Source organism: Scyliorhinus canicula, chromosome 18 (genome assembly GCF_902713615.1).
Source record: "Scyliorhinus canicula chromosome 18, sScyCan1.1, whole genome shotgun sequence".
Lineage (NCBI taxonomy): Eukaryota > Metazoa > Chordata > Chondrichthyes > Carcharhiniformes > Scyliorhinidae > Scyliorhinus > Scyliorhinus canicula.
Window position 1 is genome coordinate 89,284,156 of NC_052163.1, and position 18,169 is coordinate 89,302,324.

Here is an 18,169-nt window from a genome sequence, read left to right on the forward strand (position 1 = left end):
GGATGGTCTACACCTGGGCAGGACTGGAACCAATGTCCTAGGTTTTAAACTAATGTGGCAGGGGGATGGGAACCAGATTAGGCAGTTAGAGGTCAGTAAAGAAGCAGCAACTGAAATCAGTAAGGTACGAGACAATAAACTCAATGTGACTAAGGGAAGAGTAGACAGGGAAGAGATGATGAACGCAAAGGGACAGGTGGTCTGAGGTGCATTTGTTTTAATGCGAGAAGTGCAGCAGGTAAGGCAGATGAACTTAGGGCTTGGATCAGTACCTGGGAATATCATGTTATTGGTATTACTGAGACTTGGTTGAGGGAAGGGCAGGACTGGCAACTGAATATCCCAGGGTATAGATGCTTCAGGAGGGATAGAGAGGGAGGTAGAAGGGGTGGAGGAATTGCATTACTCATCAGAGATGATATCACAGCTGTGATTAAGGAGGGCACGATGGAGGATTCGAGCACTGAGGCAATATGGGTGGAGCTGAGAAATAGGAAGGGTGCAGTAACATTGTTGGGACTTTACTACAGACCTCCCAAAAGCGAGCATGAAGTAGAGGTACAAATATGCAGACAGATTATAGAAAAATGTAGGAGCAATAGGGTGGTTGTGATGGGAGATTTTAACTTCCCCAACATTGAATGGGATTCGTGTAGTGTTGGAGGCGTAGATGGAGCAGAATTTGTAAGGAGCATCCAGGAGAGTTTTTTAGAGCAGTATGTAAATAGTCCAACTCGGGAAGGGGCCATACTGGACCTGGTATTGGGGAATGATCCCAGCCAGCTGGTTGATGTTTCAGTCGGTGATTACTTTGGGAATAGCAATCACAATTCCATAAGTTTTAGAATACTCATGGACAAGGACAAGAATGGTCCGAAAGGAAGAGTACTAAATTGGGGAAAGGCAGAGTATAACAAAATTCGGCAGGAGCTAGGGAATGTGGAATGGGAGAAGCTATTTAAGGGTAAATCCACATTTGAAATGTGGGAGTCTTTTAAGGAAAGGTTGATTAGAGTGCAGGACAGACATGTTCCTGTGAAAATGAAAGATAGATATGGCAAGATTAGGGAACCATGGATGACGGGTGAAATTGTGAGACTAGCTAAGATGAAAAAGGAAGCATACATAGGATTGAGGCAACTCAAAACTGATGAAGCTTTGGAGGAATATCGGGAAAGTAGGACGAATCCCAAACGCGCAATAAAGAGGGCTAAAAGGGGTCATGAAATATCTTTGGCTAACAGGGTTAAGGAAAATCCCAAAGCCTTTTATTCGTATGTAAGGAGCAAGAGGGTAACTAGAGAAAGGATTGGCCCACTCAAAGACAAAAGAGGGAATTTATGCGTGGACTCAGAGGAAATGGGTGAGATTCTTAATGAGTACTTTGCATCGGTATTCACAAAGGAGAGGGACAAGAAGGATGTTGAGGCTAGGGATGGATGTTTAAATACTCTGGGTCAAGTTGTCATACGGAAGGGGGAAGTTTTGGGTATTCTAAAAGACATTAAGGTGGACAAGTCCCCAGGACCGGATGGGATCTATCCCAGGTTACTGAGGGAAGCGAGGGTTGAAATAGCTGGGGCCTGAACAGACACCTTTGCAGCATCCTTGAGCACGGGTGAGGTCCCGGAGGACTGTAGAATTGCTAATGTTGTCCCTTTGTTTAAGAAGGGTAGCAGGGATAATCCAGGGAATTATAGACCTGTGAGCTTGACGTCAGTGGTAGGCAACCTGCTGGAGAAGATACTGAGGGATAGGATCTCTTCACATCTGGAAGAAAATAGACTTATCAGTAATAGGCAGCATGGTTTTGTGCAGGGAAGGTCATGTCTTACAAACCTAATAGAATTATTTGAGGAAGTGACAAGGTTAATTGATGAGGGAAGGGCTGTAGATGTCATATACACAGACTTTAGTAAGGTGTTTGATAAGGTTTCCCATGGCAGGTTGATGGAAAAAGTGAAGTCGTATGGGGTTCAGGGTGTACTAGCTAGATGGATAAAGAACTGGCTGGGCAACAGGAGACAGAGCGTAGTGGTGGAAGGAGTGTCTCAAAATGGAGAAGGGTGACTAGTGGTGTTCCACAGGGATCCGTGCTCGGACCATTGCTGTTTGTGATCTACATAAATGACCTGGAGGAAGGTATAGGTGGTCTGATTAGCAAGTTTGTAGATGATACTAAGATTGGTGGAGTTGTAGATAGTGAGGAGGACTGTCAGAGAATACAACAAAATATAGATGAGAGTTGGGCAGAGAAATGGCAGATGGAGTTCAATCCAGGCAACTGCGAGGTGATGCATTTTGGAAGATCAAATTCAAGAGCAGACTATATGGTCAATGGAAGGGTCTTGGGGAAAATTGATGTATAGAGAGATCTGGGAGTTTAGGTCCATTGTACCCTGCATGTGGCAACGCAGGTTGATAGAGTGGTCAAGAAGGCATACAGCATGCTTGCCTTCATCGGACGGGGTATTGAGTACAAGAGTTGGCAGGTCATGTTACAGTTGTATAGGACTTTGGTTCGGCCACATTTGGAATACTGCGTGCAGTTCTGGTCGCCACATTACCAAAAGGATGTGGATGCTTTGGAGAGGGTGCAGAGGAGGTTCACCAGGATGTTGCCTGGTATGGAGGGTGCTAGCTATGAAGAAAGGTTGAGTAGATTAGGATTGTTTTTGTTGGAAAGACAGAGGTTGAGGGGGGACCTGATTGAGGTCTATATAATTATGAGAGGTATGGACAGGGTGGATAGCAACAAGCTTTTCCTAAGAGTGGGGGTGTCAGTTACAAGGGGTCATGATTTCAAGGTGAGAGGGGGAAAGTTTAAGGGAGATGTGCGTGGAAAGTTTTTTACGCAGATGGTGGTGGGTGCCTGGAACGCTTTACCAGCGGAGGTGGTAGAGGCGGGCACGATAGCATCATTTAAGAGGCATCTAGACAGGTATATGAACGGGCGGGAACAGAGGGAAGTAGACCTTGGAAAATAGGAGACAGGTTTGATAAAGGATCTGGATCGGCGCAGGCTGGGAGGGCTGAAGGGCCTGTTCCTGTGCTGTAATTTGCTTTGTTCTTTGTTCAACTGTCAAGTGCTGTCCTTGCCATGTTATGCGTCTGGCCCCCTACTGAGCTGGGTGCCACCAAGTCTGCGTAGAAGGCTTCTAACACTGAAAGTGTAAACAACAGTTCGTCCTGAAACAATGTGGCCATTCGCACCTGGCCAGGCCATTCTAGGTCCTTCTGGTTTCAATGGGAAGTTGATTGTCCAAGGCCTTTCTGCATGAAGACTGTTTGTTCCAGTTCTACATTTGCTAATTTAGAGTCTGACTAGGTTTAAACTTGGCTTCCACATTTTGAGTTTTTATCTATGTTCATGAAAAAATATCAATATTTCCGTAACAATCCTAGAGGTTATGGGTCACCAGATGGGAGAATAAGTTCCATCCATGAGATACAACACTATGTGTGATGTGTAAGCTGTTTTTTAAATTAAATACTCCTCGATTACACACTTGGCCTTCAATTTTACTGGAGAAAGAAACTCTTTTTCAAAGTGAATGAGAATTGAATTTTAAAACTCGGTCACATGGGGAAAGATAGAATTTGTTGCATTGCCTCGGCTAAGCTGCCATTACTCTTGCATCTGGACTCAAAGGATATTGATTTAAGTCCCACTCAAAGTTTTGGCCACACAATCTAAAGCTGCTGAAGGAACGCTACATTGTTCAAGTTGACACAATGTTAAACTAGGTCAGGTGCATGTAAAAGAACCTGGCAGTTTCACTCGGTAACACACATCTATCAAATCAGGACCAAAAATTGATTCTGTTGATGTTTTCAGGATTATTGTTTATGAACAATGGGTGCAGGATTTAGTATTCTAAAGAATATGGTAGGATTCTTTGGTCTAGTCTGTGGCGGGACCCGTTGCGAACGAGAATGGAAAATGTAGTGTTCTTCGGGCGACACGGTGGCGCAGTGGTTAGCTCTGCTGCCTACGGCGCTGAGGACCCGGGTTCGAATGCCGGCCCTGGGCCACTGTCCGAGTGGAGTTTGCACATTCTCACCGTGTCTGCGTGGGTTTCACCCCCACAACCCAAAGATGTGCAGGTTAGTTGAATTGGCCACGCTAAATTGCCCCTCATTTGGAAAAAAAATAATAATTGGGTGCTCTAAATTTATTTTAATAAAAGGACAAAAAAAGAAAATGTAGCATTCCAGCCAAAACTCCATTGACTTTCAGCAGGTGCGGAAAATCTTAGCCGCAAACGATGATGGAAAATTAAAGGTCCAGCATTACTGGGATTTTCCAGTGCGCAGGCAGCTTGCCAGTAGCCACCGACAGGATCTTCCAGCCCTGCCGAAGTCTATAGCATTTTGTATGGTTCAGCCTCCTCGCTGCTGGGGAACCCGCCGCGGGGGCTCATCTTCGTCGGGACCGGAAGATCCCGTCGGCAGGAAGGGCCAGAAAATCTCTTCTTTTAGGAATTAGCCCCCACGCCAGTTACATTTTAAGTGCCCTTCGCTGGTGGCGGGATTCTGTCTCCCCGCCGCTTGACATTGGGATTTTCCATTATAACCACACCACACCGCCACGAAACGTATTGACGGGGATGCGCTACCAGTGGGAAAAGTGAATCGTAGTGACCGGAGGATTCTGGCCAATGTCTCATTCCCTTTCATAAACATCACCGCCCTCATCTAAAACCCTGCCAATGATTCCTCGGTCCTTGCAAACTATTACCTCATCACTAACACCTCTTTCCTCAAAGTCACAAATGATTTTCTCATTTGGGCTTTGATGTATGATCAATTGTACAAAGGCTAAGGTTGGATACAACTGTGGCTTTATTGCAGTAAGATGGGTGGCCTCCCACAGCAGCTGGCGAAATGGCTGCTGAATAGAGGACCCGCTCCTCCTATTGGGCGGAGCCAACAGGCAGGGGCTACCGGCGAACCTGTAGTACAGGTCCTACCTTACATCACCTAATACAGGTGTAACAATGGTTTATCAGAGGCTTTTCACTGCAGCCAAGGCTTCTCTTACCCTCCTTCACTCAACACCTTTATCTACAGAATCATCCAAGGATCCATTCTTGTTGGCAGCTCTTCTTGATCCATATGTTGCCCTTTTGCAGCATCATCCACAGACAAGGAGACAGCTTCCATATGTAGACTGATGAGATTAAACAGTGTGACCGGAATTCTCCCATTTTGAGATGAAGGGTGTGATTTGGCAGGCCCATTAGCCATAGGCACAAACCTTGTCTTGGCTGCTAAAACTCAGGCCAAAAATGGGATTTGCACTGGCGAGATTTCAGAATGCGACCTTCCCACGTCCCCTCTGATGACACGATCAGGTTCCTATCCAGGAATCAAATCCATGAGCATCTACTCAGTGGGCTTAACATCGGATCTTTAGCCCTCATTGGATTTTCCCAGTACCAGGCAAGACGTCTGTGGTGAACCACTGTGTGCACTTGTATTAGGGGATGTAAGGTAGGACCTGCACTAAAGGTTCGCCGGTAGCCCCTGCCGGCTGGCTCCGCCCATATGGAACCGTATAAATATGCGTGTCCTCCTCTGATCTGCCATTTCTCCAGCTGCAGTAGGAGGCCACGCATCTGACTGTAATAAAGCCACAGTTGTACCAATCTGAGTCTTTCGTGCAATTGAGCGTGCATCAACGTCACACTGGTGCAAATTATTATTGCTTTTTCTAAATGGGGATCAGGCACCATGACCTCCAAGAAGGAGGAATGAGGAAGGAGAAAGCAATCGTGCCCGTTACATTCCCAGATTCACCGCCGGCGGGATGCTCCATTTTGCCAGCAGCCCGAGGGTTCCCTGACAGCGAGGGGCTGCCCCACAGAGGGAAACCCCATTGACCAGCTGGCGTAATGGAGCATCCCACCGCCTTGCTGAACCAGAAATCTGACGCAGCAGGGCGGAGAATCCAGCCCAAGAGATGGGATGAATCCTCAGGTTTGAGGCCTCCAGGCTTGGTCCATGGGATCAAAAGGCAAGGGTGTTGCTTCTCTGCCAAGACCCCAATGCCTGCCAGTCAGGATCCATCAACTCCCCCCCCCCCCCCCCCCCCCCCACCGCCCCAAGTATCCAGTTAACCTGAGCCAGTCAGGATGAGGGAGCACACAGCGATCCTCTAAGAACTCCAATGGTAGGGAGCCTAAGGGAGGGGAAATCCAGATGGAAGGCTAAGGTGAGTCTAAGTTGGTGAAGGCAAAGGTCAGTGCCAGTCCTACTTTGGAGATGGGAGGACACCTGAGCTGTAGATGTGTGATCACTGCTGACAAAGCTCTGGGACTGGCTACTTCCAGGTCAGGAAGGTCAATATGTCAGGAGTGATAATGATGCTCAACAACTGCAACACCTATATGGCTCTCTCTCCTCTCTCATTCATCCCTCGCAGGATTCCCATCAAATCAGAATGGAGCCAGTGGAGCTGGCTATCTTAATAATCACAGTGGGGTGAGGAAGCTTCCTGAAAATGACCTTAAGGAGCAGCACATGTCCTCAGATGAGGAGAATATGACTGAGGGCACCGAGGAAGAGCTCGCTGAGGGCTAAGGCTGGAAGCCAGGTGGAGGCGAGGGTGTGCATAAGCAGGAGGGCGAGAGACACCCTCATCACCTCCTGCTTCATGGATGTAAACCAGCTCAATGTCCAATAGGGAACCAACCCCCCCCCCCCCCCCCCCCCCCCCTCCCAGGACATTGTGACCCATCTGCAACTCAGGGATTTAGCTGGCCAAGATATCAATCATCTCGGTGCTGGTGCTGGGGCGTCCTTAATTGCCTGCTGCCCAGTCAATGAAGGAGGATGATGATGACTCACAGTGAGGAATGGTCCATGATGCTCCTCAGCTACAGCTTATCTCTGACTCCTGTCTGCCACTGCTGACTCCGCAGCGCATGTCTGAAAGAGGTTCGGCACAACATTCCTTTGTCCCTTTGAATTTGAGGGGGATAAGGGGAGAGGCTCTAGGGTTCACTGAATCATGCCTGAGTCCTATCACTGTGAATGAAACCCCATTGGCCAGTTGGTGAGATGAGAAATCTGGTGCGATGCAATGTAGGATCCCGCCCAAGATCTTTGTCCCTTGACTGTCCAATAATTACAGTCACCGGGTTTGTAAGTTGAAACAAAATTACTGCTTATTTACAACTAGAACAAATATAACATATACACAACTGCTTAATGTTGTGCTAATACCTGACTCCCCTTTAACTGCCCCATCCTCTACCCACGCACACATGCCAAACACAAACTTGGGGAGGTGGAAAATACTAAGGATTAGGTGGAAAGAGAAGAGTACTTGCTTCAGATAATGAGTCCTTTAGTACACTTCCTTCACAGTATGAGTATGGTTTAAAGTCTCTGGAATATAGCATGTAATGATCTTCTTCGCAGTTCAGCAGTATATCTGACTCACAGCTTCCAGGAGAGGCCTTTGGTTTCACATTAGCCTGTTTTTAGAGAGGATTATCAGATTCTGGTCTCTGCTTTGCATCAGCCTCTTTTCCTGGAGAGAGACATCTGATTCTGGATTCTACTTGCACAGCCAGTTCTTCAGAGAGAGAGGGAGAGCTCTTACACTCAATTTCTCAACAGAATTCCTCAGGGGAGGGATTCTCCATCCCGCCACACCAGTTTTCTGGTGTGGCACGCCCCCGTCGGCAGCGGGATTCTCCATTCACCAGCTGGCCAATGGGGTTTCCCATTGCGGGCAGCCCCCACGCTGTTGGGAAATACCCGAGCGGCCGGCGCAATGGGCAACTTCGCCAGCGGAGAATCCAGCCCCAGGTCTTTGGGATAGAGTTAGTTAGAACTCCTCCATCCAGGTTTCAGAACCAAAAGAGAAATGAAAAGACCAGCCCTGGCACTGAAATGCACCTCAGAGGAAAAATGTCCAATCATCGCCTGTTTCCGGACAGTATACAGCCTTTTTGGCTCATTCATTGGCCACCAGCTAAATCAATCAAATCGAGTCAGCACTGATGTCAGCCAATCTGCAATCACCAGACCAAAACAGCACAGCCTACTTGCTCCTGCTGTTGGAATTAAAGGCTTGGGCCACTTTCTTTAAAGTCACTGGTCCATTAATCGTCCATGGCTCAAAACTGTCATAGCAAAAATGGAAGAAAGGTGAAATAATGGAATGAACAGGAAACAACAGGAGGGACCCTTACACGGTAATATATGTACTAGCCCTTAGACCTATTTGTTTGTCCACGAGTCACACAGTCTTGTTCAGGTCTCTTCTTTCCTCTGCCACATGCCAGCGGGAAGACCGACCCACCATTAACCCACCAATGGGAGGATTGCAATGTCCTTTTACCCCGGTGGGCTTTGGCTACTGCCAGGCTCTCCCCTCCTGCCTGCCACCAAACCTCTACCAGTTCTGCCTTGACTCATCCTCAACCTCTCTGTTTTCAGACTGTGGCTATCCAAAATCCTGTCTCGGATGTAACACATCTGTTTCCCCCCCCCCCCCACAAAGAGTGATGGGAAATGCAGCCAAGCTGGGACACAGAGAGGCTACAGTTTGCAAATATACAAGCTGCAGCCCAGACTTTATGCAGAAACTTACACCTGCAAAAGGCCCATTAACAGGCAATTAAAGGAACAATATCCTGTCCATCACATCGTCTCCCAGACACAGCGGCACCAGCCCCAGCTCGGAACACTCCCACGATTGGCCACTGAGTGCCCACCGCAAAATCGATGTGGCAGCCCCTGATTGGATGTGACTGATCAGGGGGTGGAGCCCGATTGATTGACAGCGGCCTAGAGACCGCCCACAAAAGGGGCAGGGAAATCACAAGCCGGTTAATAGGCATTGCGCCTCCATCACTCGCTCTCTTTCGCCTGATCTTCAACTGCAGCACAGCAGCTACCAACATCAGCCAAGTTCAAGGGCCGACGACATCCATTAAAGGACGACCACAGAACAGCGACTATCTCCAAGAACTCCAGCCCCGCCAGAAGTCAGGGAACCAGAAAAGGCTTTATCTACCCCATATCTGCCAGTCACCTGGAAGTTAAGTTAAGGTTGTTTAAGTGTGTTAGTTATAGTCCAATGTGCATGAAAGTGTTATTACTTAAGTAAATAACATTATGTGCAGTAAATAAACTCTGATTGTACTAAAATACTTGTGTGATCATTTGTCCACTGTATCACGGGTTAAACGCACACTGTGGTTATGAAAGAGCAACACAGGGCAGCACGGTGGCCTAGTGGTTAGCACAGCTGCCTCACGGCACTGAGGTCCCAGGTTCGATCCCGGCTCTGGGTCACTGTCCGTGTGGAGTTTGCATATTCTCCCCGTGTCTGCGTGGGTTTCACCCCCACAACCCAAAAATATGCAGAGTAGGTGGATTGGCCACACTAAATTGCCCCTTAATTGGAAAAAATAATTGGGTAATCTAAATTTTAAAAAAAATTTAAAAAATAAAATAAAAGAGCAACACCATTGAAGCGAGAAAACATTGGAGCCTTCATCATGCTAATTCTGGCACTAATTCAATTTCCCCTCCAGACCACTGTGTCAGGCTGAGCCAGACCTTTCGCAGCCTCATCATCTGATGGAGTTCCAAGTTGTGTTTCTGCATCTAATTCTTTTCCATCACCAAGACTCCCTTCTTGCGTCACCATTGTTGTGTTATGCTGCTTCGGATAACACAGGCTGCTACTTGATGCAGTCTTAACTAAAGGATGCTCCAGGCTCTGAAATTAGTTCAACATGTTCATTGAACTATTAACACAGTTCTCAAATGAGTTTGATTCTCTGCTAATCTAACTGTAGTAACTCAGTCTAACTGTACCGGCTTGCTATAAGCCATGTGCTGGGGAGTGATGCTGCTGATCAACCCTGTCTAACTCTCTAGATGTCTGTCTGTGTAAAGAGGCAGGGTGGAGTGCCTCATCCCTTTTTATAGTGTTTATGTCATGCCCCCTTGTGGTGATGCCACCTCTGAGTGTCCTGACTGCCCATTGGTTGTGTCCTAATCTGAGTATTCATTGGTTGCATGTTTGCATATCATGACATCTCCCCCTTTTTTTAAAATTGTATATACATGTGAATGTGTCTGTCTAATGTGACTGACTGAGGAATACAGAACAGAACAAACAAAACAAATGCTCATAAGTCCAGTCTCTGAGGCTTGCGTCTGATCCTCGTCGACCGCCGGAGAGGTGGTGGAGGGGATGACGGTGTCTTGACAGGCGAGTGGGATTCACGACTGGTGGCCTCGTGGTTCGAGGTGTCTGGAGGTGGCAATTCGACATGTTGAAATGGAGGGGAAAGGGGTTGTGGGCAAGCAACATTTTGCAGTGCCCTTCGATTCCTTCGCACAATGGAGCCATCAGCCATATGTATGACATAGGATCTGGGCGTGGCCTGTCGAACGACGACAGCCGGAGCAGACCACCCACCATCCGGTATCTTGATCCTGACCGTGTCTGTCGGGGATACAATTGGAAAACGACTGCTCCGAACTGTCCTTGTATACCTTAAAATGGAACTCCACCTCAGACCAGTACCAGTCATTTCCCAATTGTATTGATGTTTCCTCCTGTCTATTTCCTCTTTCCTACACCCACCACTGACAGTCACATCTTCAGCTGTCTCAGAACTGCTCTCTTGTATTGAGTCCCTCAACATCTCCACCTCTCCCACTTTCCTCCCCTTGTTTATATTCCTTCTTAATGCTCACCTCTTCATTCAGTTATAGCCACCGTTCTTTGACTTGGGTCCATTTTACTGATTGAAAGCTCTTTCGGTTATTATTCATCTCAAAGGTATTGGCTGAGTACTACATATTGCAAGTTGTCATTGATGTAGTCAGAAAGCATCATAACATCATTGCTAATGCCAGTTGAGAAAAAAAACAAGTTGACCAACGGTAATCTCTGTGGCTGCCAGCAAAAGGTTTTATTATTTGTCCACATGCCGACAAGTAAACTCTTGTGAGTTCCAATTATCATTTCCTGTACCAGATCATTTTGAATTTGGTCGCCATTTTCCTCAGCTATTGCACCAAAGTCCAAGGTATGGCAGCCATGCAGCGCTTTGATAGCATCAAGGATCTATCAATGATGATTCCCACGTTGCTTCATTGATCTATCATTGTCTTCCATTAATTAGCAATTTCTCTGAATCTTTATCCCTGCCTGCATGATCTTACACTTATCTGCAATGTCTTATCTGCTCATTACCAGAGCGACAGTGAACTATTTGTTCTCATGGTGAAAAAGCCGTGTGAAATATTTTTGAACCTTAAGGCATCCCTATTCCTGATTTCTGTCAAACTGTGCAACATCTATAAAATATGTACTTCTTCTGGAATTCAAGATCAGCAGTGTCCTGTCTCACACATATATACCTCAAAACAAATCATTAAAACAACTTATCTGGCCTTTATCACATTCCTGTTTGTAGCTTGTAGCTGGTTATACGCTGATCAATGGTGATAGCACTTTGGGACGTTGAATGTTTATGAAAGGCACTAGATCAATGAAAGTCTTTGGCCGGCATTTTCCAGCCCTCCCCTCGTTATAGAGCCCGCAAGTCATTGAAATCTCTGTTGACATCGGTCTGTTGAGCTGATCCAGCCTCAGGTCATAAAAGATCTGAGGCTGGATTGTCCAGTCTCCCAGTCGAGTGTTTCTCGGCAGCAAGCTATTTGCTGGCTGCGGGGTTCTCCACTCCGGCTGCTTAGAACCATAGGATTCCTATAGTGCAGAAGGAAGCCATCCAGCCTATTGAGTCTGCGCCAACTCCCTGAAAGAGCACCCTACCTAGGCTCACTCCCCTACCCTATCTCCATAACCTATAACCCCACCTAACCTGCACATCTTTGGACTTTGGGAGGAAACCGGAGCACCCGGAGGAAACCCCCACAGACACGGGGAGAAAGTGCAAACCCCACCCAAAACCAGAATTGAACCCGGGTCCCTGGCGCTGTGAAGCAGCAGCGCTGAACACTATGCTTGTCAATGAGATTTCTCATTGAAGTCACCCCACACCATTGGGAAACATGCTGGTGGGAGTGCACTGCTATCGGGAACAGGGGAATTCCAACAGTCATATAATTCCAGCTCAGATGGACATTAGACCACAGATGAAATGTTGAATTTTTGAATATTGAATTCTGGACAACCCCATGTTCAATGGATATTAGAAAGATGGGATAAGTGTAGTGAAGATTCAACAAAAACAGCACACATATCGCACTGTTAACAGAGAAAAACGCTCCAAGACATTTCACAGCACTGTTATCAGGCAAATTTGGACTCCATGTCGGAATTGGAGGAACAAAGAGATATCAGAGATTTGCAGGCACTGGGAGTTTCCAGGCAGGCATCCTGAACCTCTGCATAGTAAAGCAGGCAAATAGCACCTCCATGCATGTAAGGGGTCCTTTCACTGATTCAGCCAATGCCAGTGGGGTCAGTGCTGGAGGGCTGCAGTGGACATGATCCTTGTGTAGCTACCAGGATGGAGGCATACAGAAGTGATGCTGCAGCGATAAAAAAAAACCTTGGTTGACCCCACTTGGAGCAGTACTGCTAGCATTACTGTGCACCACACCTTGGGAAGGGTATGTTGACCTAAGAAGGAATGCAATGTAGGTTTACAAAAATGATACCTGGACTACAGGGGTTAAGTTACGAGGAGAGATACACAAATTAGGCTTGTGCTTGTTGGAATTTAGAAGGTTAAGTGGTGATCTGATCAAAGTAGTCAACATCCCTGACAGGTAAAGGCAGGGAGATAAAGATAAACTATTTCCATTGGTTGGAGATTCCAAAACTAGGGGCCATAGTCTAAAAATTAGGCTAGTGTGTTCAGAAGAGATGTTGGGAAGCACTTCCTCGCCCAAAGGGTGGTAGAGGTTTGGAATTCTCTCCCACCAACAGTAGTTGAAGCTAGGGGCTGGTTTAGCTCACTGGGCTAAATCGCTGGCTTTTAAAAGCAGACCAAGCAGGCCAGCAGCACGGTTCGATTCCAGTACCGGCCTCCCAGACAGGCGCCGGAATGTGGCGACTAGGGGCTTATCACAGTAACTTCATTGAAGCCTACCCGTGACAATAAACATTTTTTATATTTCATCATTTGTTAATTTTAAATGTGTGATAGATTTTTGTTAAACAAAGATGTTAAGAGATATGGACCAAAGGCAGGTATATGGAGTTAGGTCACAGATCAGCCATGATATCATTAAATGGCGGGACAGGTTCATGGGGCTGAATGACCTACTTCCAGTTCCTATGTTCCCACCAAGACGGGGCACGCAGAGTTTCAGGGCTGGAATAATTCATCAGAACAGTTTACAAAGCAGATCAATAATGCCGATTGAAAAGGACATTGAGAAGCTTTTTGATAAGGAACGTGTAAAAGCATACAGGGAAAGTGGAGAGCTATATAATTTGAATGGAGGGCTCCAATTGAAACCAATAGCGACAGAAGCACAATGGACAGAATAGTCTTGCCCTGCCCTGTAATTTCTAAGATTGTAAGGAATTGTCCGTTGTCTCACAACCACAGCTCAATTGTCACTTTCCAATCATCCCCATTCAAACCTAATGGCTTTACAATTTGATTAAAAACTGTTGAAAGAAAGATTTGGTGCCGGGGTGTTGCTGAATCAGGCTGGTCACATCCCTAACTGTTACTAAGCGTGTGTAAACTGCAAACGAGTTCCTGGTGCTTTCAGCTTTCCGACACGAAGCAGATGCTGAGGTGCCAAAAAACACAGCCTGGCCTAATCTGACGTGCTCTCACCTTGCACGGGGCACTTTCATCCAGGAACAAATAAGCTGTTTTTTAAACCTCCAATTTAAGATCGACCTATGATGCGAAACAGTGGGCTGGATCTCGAATAACGACGAGTCAGAATACAGGAGGGAGATAGAGAACCTAGTGGAGTGGTGTAACGACAACAATCTCTCCCTCAATGCCAGCAAAACTAAAGAGCTGGTCATTGACTTCAGGAAGCAAAGTACTGTACACACCCCTGTCAGCGTCAACGGGACCAAGCTAGAGATGGTTAGCAGTTTCAAATTCCTAGGGGTGCACATCACCAAAAATCTGTCCTGGTCCACTCACGTCGACGCTATCACCACAAAAGCACAACAGCGCCTATACTGCCTCAGGAAACAAAGGAAATTCAGCATGTCCACATTAACCCTTACCAACTTTTACAGATGCACCATAGAAAGCATCCTATCGGGCTGCATCACAGCCTGCTATGGCAACTGCTTGGCCCAGGACCGCAAGGAACTTCAGAGAGTCATTAATACTGCCCAGTCCATCACACGAACCTGCCTCCCATCCATGGGCTCCATCTACACCTCCCGCTGCCTGGGGAAAGCGGCCAGCATAATCAAGGATCTCTCCCACCCGGCTTACTCACTTTTCCAACTTGACTTCCATCGGGCAGGAGATACAGAAGTCTGAGAACACGCACGAACAGACTCAAAAACAGCTTCTTCCCCACTGTCACCAGACTCCTAAATGACCCTCTTATTGACTGACCTCATTAACACTACACCCTGTATGCTTCATCCGATGCCAATGCTTATGTAGTTACATTGTATATCTTGTGTTGCCCTTTTATGTATTTTCTTGTATTTTCTTGAATTTTGTTTAATTCCTTTTACTTCCCATGTACTGAATGATCTGTTGAGCTGCTTGCAGAAAAATACTTTTCACTGCTCTTGCTCATGTATTGCTTGTTTGGTCCTTGTTACACAATATAGCAATATAGCCAATCGCTATTTGTTGATGTACCATTTGTCAATGTACTCTGTTGATTATTCTTTTGTTTACTATGTACGTACTATGTACGTTCCCTTGGCCGCAGAAAAATACTTTCCGCTGTACTTTGGTACATGTGGCAATAAATAGCAACCTATCAATCATCTATCAATCAATCAAACCCACGGTCCCAGGTCCCAGAATCATATCCTCGGTGCAGGGGGTCTGATTTTTGCAAACCGGTATTCTATCTTCTGTTGCTATAGTGCAAAGTTCTTCACCGAACATGAAGCTCCACCAGACTGGAGTGCCAGCCACACTTGGACTTAATAGTGTTAATACCCCCCCCCCCCTCCAACCTGCCATCCAATCTAACAAGCATCCTCGTTACTGGAGCTTTGTAAAATTATTCTTCATATTTCACCATTCAATCCCAGAAATAATGTGTAGGAATGGCTGCCCCAAAGGTTACGAAGGGCAGGGAGCGGGAATGATCTGTCCCAAAGTGTATTCCCAAACCTTCTAGCGTAGGATTCCACCCCGCCCTCCCAACTGGTGTTTATTGGCGGCGGAGGCAACTTACCATTGGCTGCCGTCAGGATCTTCCAGTTCCGCTAATGGCTACAGCGTTTTGCTTGGCTAGCCTATCCCGCTTCTGGAACCAGCCGCAGTGGGTCAGCTTCAGTGGGATTTGAAGATCCCGTCAGTAGAAAGGACAGGTAAATCCCACCCTAGGTTTTAAAGACACATGGTGCTCTCCCACACTGTGTTGGGGGGGGTGGGGTTCTCCCAGTCCGGGGCCGGGCCGGAGAATCCCCTTGACTGGGCCACGCCAGCCCGACGCCGGCACGCAATTCTCCGCAGAGCAGAGAACCGGCGCCATTGGTGCCAGCGTGGTTGGAGCAGTGTCGGTCGCAGGCCACTCTACGTGGCTCCCCCGTGATTCTCCGGCCCGGATGGACCTAGCGACCGTGAAAAAAAAACGAGTCCCGCCGACGCCGCTCTAACCTGCTCTGAGCCGGCAGGACCTCGGCGTTGAAGGGTCGGGTGGCGGCCTGAGGGGGGCTCCGACCCCAGTGGGGGGGCCTCTGATGTGGCCTGGCCCGCGATCGGGGCCCTCCGATCGGCAGGCCTGCCTCTCTAGCTTGGGGCCTCTTTTCCTACGCGCCGGCCCCTATAGCCCTGCGCCATGCTGCGCGGGGCCGGTACATTGAAGGAGGCCACTGCACATGCGCACGTTGACACCGGCGCCACTGCGCATGTGTGGATCCCGCAGTGCGAGCCAGGATCGGCAGCTGGAGCAGTGTGAACCATTCCAGTGCTGTGCTAGTCCTGGCAGCGGCCCGTTCACACCGCCGCGTTTTACGACAGCGTGGACACTCTGCCGCAGGATTAGAGAATCCCGCCCCGGGTCTCAGCTGAGAATGAGTCAGGTTTTGGAATTAGAAGATAGATCACAGAAGATAGAACATACAGTGCAGAAGGAGGCCATTCAGTCCATCGAGTCTGCACCGACCCACTTAAGCCCTCACTTCCATCCTATCCCCGTAACCCAATAACCCTTCTTAACCTGTTTCTTTTGGTCACTAAGGGCAATTTACCATGGCCAATCCACCTAACCTGCACGTCTTTGGATTGTGGGAGGAAACCAGAGCACCCTGGAGGAAACCCATGCAGACACGGGAAGAACGTGCAGACTCCGCACAGACAGTGACCCAGCGGGAAATCGACCCTATGAACCTGGCGCTGTGAAGCCACAGTACTTTCCACTTGTGCTACCATGCTGCCCTTGTTTTTGATGCCTCAGTGCTCAGAGCAGAATGAGTTCAGGCTCTGCAATCACTGTTTGTGTCTGCTAGGGTGGCCATGGGAGCCAATCTCAAAGAGGTTTCTTCCAATCAAAGGTTGTAACTTTGGTGGAAAAAGTGCAGAAGCCTTGGAGAAAGGGCATTGATGTTTCTATGGCCTTTGCAGCAAAGTTACTGACATCAGCATCTCAAATAAAGAACATGTGTTAAATGAGGCAACATCCAATGTTAGACGATGTCCCACTGGTGAGATCCACCATACTCAGGTGATGTTACAAAGTGAACAATTTTCAGATGGTGAAGAAATCTTTCCTCTCATTGTATATGACTGGGTGCATTGTTAAATTAATGCAGCAGTTAAAATATTTAATAGTGTTACCGGTGAAGTTGACTGTTCAAGTTACACTTACTGTTTACATTTTGGGAAGCAACCCATTGAAACATGCTATGTCTCTCATCACTAAGAAGAGGCAGGATATAGTGTATTGACAATTGCAATGTGCATTTGGTCCACATAAGGCTACCACACCCACATGCCTGCAGCGGGAGTCCAGAAGTGGAGTAAAAGAGTCTATGTTTTAGCAGCACACACCATTCAGATTCTGAATTCTTCTTACTGAATCATACTGTTCTGCCCAAGAATGTCACAATCTCAGTCACAAAACTTGGCATGTCGAGCATCTGAAGTTCAGAAGCTACTTGACTTTCACTTCCAGAATGCTATAGTTCAATAACAAGCTCTCAACTAGCGATGGGCAATAAATCCTGGGCTTGCCAGAGAGTAAATCTAAGAAAAAGACTGGTCCACACACATTTACATGTTAGCCACTTGTAGTTTGACTCTTGAGAAAACAGAGTTGGCAAATTAGCTTACCACATTTACCTTGGTCAGACCTGCTGCCTCATCCTGACATGAGAATTTTTTAAAAGCCCCAGTCGCCAAAAAAAAAGAAAAAACGGTGAACAATTGGGTGCTGCTGAGAAAGGATTGCTGTATTTATCCAGATAACAGGCATTCCATTTCCACGGTGATTGGCTATGCAAAGTTCTATAAGATTAGTTGATGACGTGACAAGGCACTGTACAGATACACGTATGTCTGTTCAGTAGCACTGGCACTGTTTTATTGATAACACTGCACTATCACTGAAGTTGGATCTGCAACAGTACTGTAGCACAGAAGCAGCAATTGACCCATTAAATGTGACACTTAAAGTTGCCGATAACTGTGGAATCATGATTAATGGTGCACTCGTGTTCGGAAGGAGGCGTTTCAATTTGCACATTTTCTTTTCAGGGTCCTCAGAATCTGCTGCCAGATTTACCTTCAATTTAATGTGAAAACCGACGATAGTAGAACCCAGTCACACTGTGGCCTGTGATGCACATGAACCCCGCCAAGTGACGGCCTTTTGGCCCAAGAAGGTGTGTCAAATATTTGGCTCCTGTTTTGTTTTGTGGATCTTTGATATTTAAAGACTGCTATGGCTTTGTGGGCAAATAAATAAGAACACAAAGATATGCAGGTTAGGTAGATTAGTAATGTTAAATTGTCCCTCAGTGTCCAGGGAAATGCAGGTC